The sequence below is a fragment of the Musa acuminata genome, chromosome BXJ2-9, assembly GCF_036884655.1.
Source record: "Musa acuminata AAA Group cultivar baxijiao chromosome BXJ2-9, Cavendish_Baxijiao_AAA, whole genome shotgun sequence".
Classification (NCBI taxonomy): Eukaryota; Viridiplantae; Streptophyta; class Magnoliopsida; order Zingiberales; family Musaceae; genus Musa; species Musa acuminata.
This window is the reverse complement of record NC_088346.1, coordinates 12,508,476-12,514,813: the sequence shown is the minus strand read 5'-3', so window position 1 is coordinate 12,514,813 and position 6,338 is coordinate 12,508,476.

Genomic DNA, 6,338 nt, shown 5'->3' with positions numbered 1-6,338 from the left:
TGGTATCGCCCAAACACAATCTCCAAGAGAATGTCAGGCGATGGTACCACTAGACTGGATGGTGGTACTACCTAGTGGTAAGGAGTCAGGCGATAGTACCGTCAGATTGAGCGGTGGTACCGTCTAGTGTCAGTGTTGTAGGCGGTGGTACCGCCCAACACAAGTAGTGGCCCCGCTAGTATCCCAAAAACCAGGGATGAGATACTTTTAGGCTCCAAGTTTGAATCCACTTGAGGCCTATAAATACTCCTCTCATCCCTTGTTAACACACACAAGAATTAAGAGCAAAAACGGAAGAAAACGTTGTTGTAATCTTATGTGAACTCCTCTCAAACTCTAAGTGTTAGTGAGGTCTAAAAGAGGAGGTTGTGGGGGTGTAAAGGTTCTCTCCTGACCTTGTCAAAAAGAGAATATAGTTGTAAGAAGGTGATTGGTTTTCACATATTGAAGGAAGACCGTTAGTGGATGACGGTGGCCTCGACGGAAGAGGAATTGAGATTGGATGTAGGTCACGACGATCGAACCACTATAAAATCTAGTTTACATTTCTACTTTGCTATTTACATTTATTGCAAACTGCCATACTTCCTCATTACTTTAACTGCACACTCTTACATACGTGTTTCAAGTTAACATTTTTTCGAAATCAATTTTAATCGAACGAAAGAGTTTTGAACCAACGTAATTTTATCCACTGCACTAATTCAACCCCCCTCTTAATGCTAACTCGATCCTAACAAGTCTCTCATACTAAGCCCATTGGGAATGCTTCAATTCATAGAGAGCCTTAGATACCTTAAAAATATAGTTTAGAAAAAGAATATTCTCAAATCCAAGTGGCTGCTCAACATAAACTTCTTCGGAAATAAAGCCATTAAAAAAAACACTTTTGACATCCATTTGAAAAAAAAAAATTACAGCATATATAGGTAAGGAGTATCCTTGTGACTTTAAGTTTTGTCATAGGAGTAAAGGTTTCTTTATAATTGATACCTTCTTCTTGGTCGAAACCTTTGGCCACTAATCTAGCCTTGTTTCGAATCACAATACTAAGTTCATTTTGCTTATTCCTAGACTTATTTAGTGCCTATTACAAGATGATCACTAGGTGTAGGAACAAGCTTTCACACCTTATTTCTCTCAAATTGATTTAACTCTTTATGCATTGCAAAAACCCATGAGTCATCTTTTAGAGCATCGTCAATGCCTTTAGGTTCAATTTGGGACAAAAAGGTAGCATTAGCATAAAAAAAATTTAAATAAAGAATGAGTTTGAATATCTTTTGATGTATTTATAATGATTAGCTCCTTAGGATGAGCATTTATATACTTTCATTCTTTGGGTAAGGATTTTTGGGAAGTCGATATATCCAAGTTGCTTAGGAGAGGAGAATTCTTATTCAAATTCAAAGTATCAAAATCAAAATCATCATCAAAATTATTTTTTTTAAATTTGAGAGACTCATTAAAAATAACATGGATAGATTCTTCGATAACCAAGGTTTTTTAATTAAAAACTCGATAAGCTTTAGAAATAGAGGAATATCCAAGAAAAATACCTTCATCAGATTTTACATTAAATTTTCTTAAAGCATCATTTTTATTTAAAATAAAATATTTACAATCAAAAACTTTAAAATATAAAATGTTGGGTCTTTCATTGTTCCATAATTCATAAAGAGTTTTAGATAATAGTAGTCTTACAAGAACCTTGTTCATGACATAACATGTCGTGTTAACGACTTCGATCAAAAAATATTTAGATATGCTATATTCGTTCATTAAGTGTGGTTCTTATCATCTCTTGTAAATTCATATTTTTTTCTCTCAACAACTCCATTTTGTTGTGAATTTCTTGGAGTAAAGAAATTATGGTCATATCCATTTAAATCATAAAAATATTAAAAATCATGATTTTTAAATTCACTATCATGATCACTACCAATAGAAGAAATCATAAAACTCTTTTCATTTCGAACTTTTACAAAACTTTAAAAAATATTTAAAGCAATCACTTTTATATACCAAGAAATATATCCAATTATATCTACTATAATCATCAATAATCATAAAACTATATTTATTACCCCCTAGACTTGTGATATCAATTGGTCTAGACTTATGATATCAATTGGTCCAAATAAATGTGCTTACATTATAAAGATACAATACAAAAATAGATCTATGATTACCTTAAGGACTAATATTGTGTATACTATTGATCTTGATGATTTTTGTAATGAAACTTATTTTTTAATTTTAAACGATGATGCGTAGCTTTGACATAGGAGATTAGGTCATGTAAGTATAAAATTAATTTTATAAATTACAACTAAAGAACTTGTAAGAGATATACCTAGAATTAGATTTGTCAAAGATAAAGTTTATGATGCATGCTAACTAGGTAAATAAATAAAGAGTAGCCTTAAATCTAAAAATCAAGTAAGTACCTCTAATTCAAATTTAATATTATATACCTTATCATATAATTGACTAATACTTAGTAAGTTATATTTTAAACCATCTACTAATAAAATATCTTCAAGCAAGAGGTTTTATTTCTTACCTATATTTTTTTTGCCAATAATTTTTTCTTTGTTGTTGTCTCCAAAAGTGACGTATCCTTCATCTTAGCTAGTGACTTAAAGAAATGTGTTGATCTTCAGTCATATGCTTTGAGTATCCACTATCAAAATATCATCTCTTGCTTCTAGCTTTTGATTATAGACATATCTATAAGAAAGGGGGCTTTGCTTTAGGTACATATTTAACTTTGAGTCTCTCATGATTAAATCTACTTATCTTGACCATTGGCATTAAGTTATTTATGATTCCTTTAAGAACCCAAACTAATTTATATGAGCTATATTTTTTAAATAAATATTTATAGGCATAATGATTACATCTACCACAAAAATTACATTTAATTTTAGGGGAAACATGCAATATGGGTCTTTTAACAAATATAATTGGCTTTTGTTGAGTATTACTATTCATAAAGCAAATTCCTTGCTTTGTATGTACATGACTTTTGTTAGCAAGGATTATGTTTAATGATTTATTTCTAATTTTAAAATTTTTTAATGTTTGTTATTAATCTTAGATTCTTTAACTCTACTTATGCCTTCATGTGTAACTTTGAGTGTGTATCAAATATCATAGAAACACGATTAAACTCATTTTTATCTAAAGCATAAAATAAAATAATTTATGACTTTAGCATTTAAATAAAATGATTTTTTCTCTAGATTATTCAATTCATTCATTGGTAGAGGGTTTTTGAAAACCACATTCAACAATATTTCATAAATCAAAGTCCATAGAAATAAAAAAATCATCATTAGTATTTTTCAATATATATAGTCCATCCCATTGAATATAGGAGGACGAGTGATAAAATGTCTCTCTTGATTATTATAAAAAGTTATTTAATCTTTCTTAGGTATTAAATCAAATGAGAGAACCAAACATTGATACCAACTGTTAGGATCGTAAAGGCAATAAAAGGGGGGGTGAATTAGTGTTTCAAAAAGTTGAACCGATTTCAAAATTTTATTTAATCAAAATCGTATCGAAAATACATTTAACTTAGAATGTGAGTAAAAGTAGTGAGTAACTAAATTAGTAAGTAAGGGAATGAAAAGCACAGAGGAAATACACACTGGATTTATAGTTGTTCGGTCGTCGCGACCTACGTCGACTCCCGATTTCTCCTCCATCGAGGCCACCAGCTTTCACTAATAATTTTTTTTCAATAGACGGAGATCAACCACCATTCTTACAACTATTTTCTCATTTTCATAGGTTTAGGAGAGAACCTTTACAACTATTTTTACAAGTAGTCCTCACAACTCCCTCAGAAAGACTTAGATGATTGAGGAAGGAACTCAAGAATTTCAACATAGTTTGCATACTTAAAATCATAAGTTTTTGTGTTTTTTTCTTCTTATCTTAAGTAAGAATGAGTGGGGTGCTTATAAGCCCCAAATGACTTCAAAATGAAGTCAAAAAGTCTCATCCCGGGGTTTTGGGGATACTAGTGGTATTATCGCTTATGCTGGGTGGTACCAGTGCTTGTAGCATTGAGCACTAGCAGTACCATCGCTAGTTTGGGTGATACTATCACTTGACAGCCTATAAGACTATGTACTAGTGGTACTATCGCTAGTCTGGGTGGTACCACGGCTAGTTTGGGCGGTACCATCGCTTGATATTGGCGGTACTACCATCGGGTCTTCCAGGAACATACGCTTCGTACGTTCCAGCTCATTGGCGGTTCCACCGCTCGACCCAACTATAGGCCACTGAACGAGCCTTCCACTAGGCCCAATTCAGTCTTGATTTGGGCCTAATGGCCTTTAATTGAGTTGGCATGGTTATACCAAATCCAACTCAAGTAAAACCTAAACTATAATGATTAAGATATAAACGATTACAAACAAGAATCATATGGTGTCCGATATATCATTAGTTCATATAAACTCCCGGTGCATCGTGCTTTCCATTGGCATATTGCTTGATCCATCGGAATAAGCGACTCGATTATATCTTGTTTGAGTCACCGATGCACCGGGAGTTTATATGAACCAATGTTGGATTTGGTTATTCTAATGGAGTTGGACCTTAGGAATGATCATTCCACAACATTTGATGCATCGGAATGATCATTCCACAACTTCTGATTCATCGGAATGATCATTCCACAACATTCGATCTTGGCACAATCCCTGATCCTTCCGTCCTGATGCCCGATCTCTGACTTCAGCCCAACGTCTGATTCTCTTGCTTCAATCGATATACTTTTTCATGATTGAAGTTAGTCATGTATCACTTTTCTCAAATACTGTAATGATCATAAACTCATCAATTGATTTCATCGTCAAAATCCTAGATTCAACACTCGACTCTAATACCACTATTGGGAAACCTTATGCAACATCACATATGTAGCAAAAGAACATAAAATAAAATAAGTTCCCAAAGATTCAATATTGGATTGTCGTACGAAGATTGGTATGCAAAATCAGACATGGTGCTGTCAGGCTCATACGAAGTCTACTCGAGTTTCACTCTAATCGAATTCTCCTAAAGAACTCCTTTCTCTCTCAATCCGAATGACCTTGCCTAGTGATTTGCTTAAGCGAGAATACATGAGACATTCCTCTTATGACACTAAGAGTGGATAATCCTCTATCGACACTCAATCGCCCTCGTAAGATTGACTACCACTCCCGATGACCGACTATACTAGATCTGGAACTTCCAAACCTATAAGTCCGATATCAAAGAGTAGAGTATTAATACCGGGCATCCTTAGTATCTCAAGTCTAAGGACTAGACACATAACTAGGACTATGAGACTGTTATCTAACAATAAAGTATCATTAACCATCCAACATTCTATAAACAAATCAATCAATGAACCCATTCTCTAATGAGTACTTACAATATATCCCAAGTGTCCCCACACGAGCGACTATAAGACCATCCATCTCCATCATATGGATGGGTATATAGCCCACCGGTTTATCTGGTTATCTCGATGTCCCTCTCTAGTAACTTTTGATCGAAAATATTTAGGGTTTGTATTTATAGGTAAATTGGTCTCATTATCATAATCCCATCATGATCCAATTCTCATTGCACAGATCCAAGGACATCATAATATATGTAATATAAAATGATAAAATATCAATAATAATAAGCAGAAAAAAAAAAAGATTGTGTCACACTTGTCATTACTTATATGATTGACTTTTAAGGCACCTATGACTAGCACATCTTTGTTGTAGTGGAAGCACTAGCCTTTGTCTTTTATCAGGTTCTTCTTAGCAATATTTGCTTTGCCCGGTTTGCCCTTGCCCTTGTTAAAGGACTTCTTTATCTTTCTTTTCTTTTTGGTCTCACTAATATAGAGAACTAGCTTATCTTTCTTGATGGTGCTTTCAGCCTCCCTCAACATATTGAGGAGCTCAGGAAGAGTCACTTCAAGCTTTTTTATCTTAAAATTTTTAATGAACTATGAAAATGAATTTGGAGGGACTGAAGTATGAGATCCACACACATATTATCCTTTAGAACCATTCATAGACCCGTGAACTTCTTAATTCACTCAATTATCTCCATAAATTGTTTGAGGAACAAGGAAGAACTCAGCGATATGAGATATCAAAGAGCCTCTTCCGCATAAAGATGGTTGAAGGGACATTGGTTATTATCATTAACTAACTAAGACTACCGAATTACTATTTGAAAATGATGTATCATTAACCAGCCAGTAATCCATAAGCGGATCATTCAGTAAACTCATTCTTCAATAAGCACCTGCATTATATCTC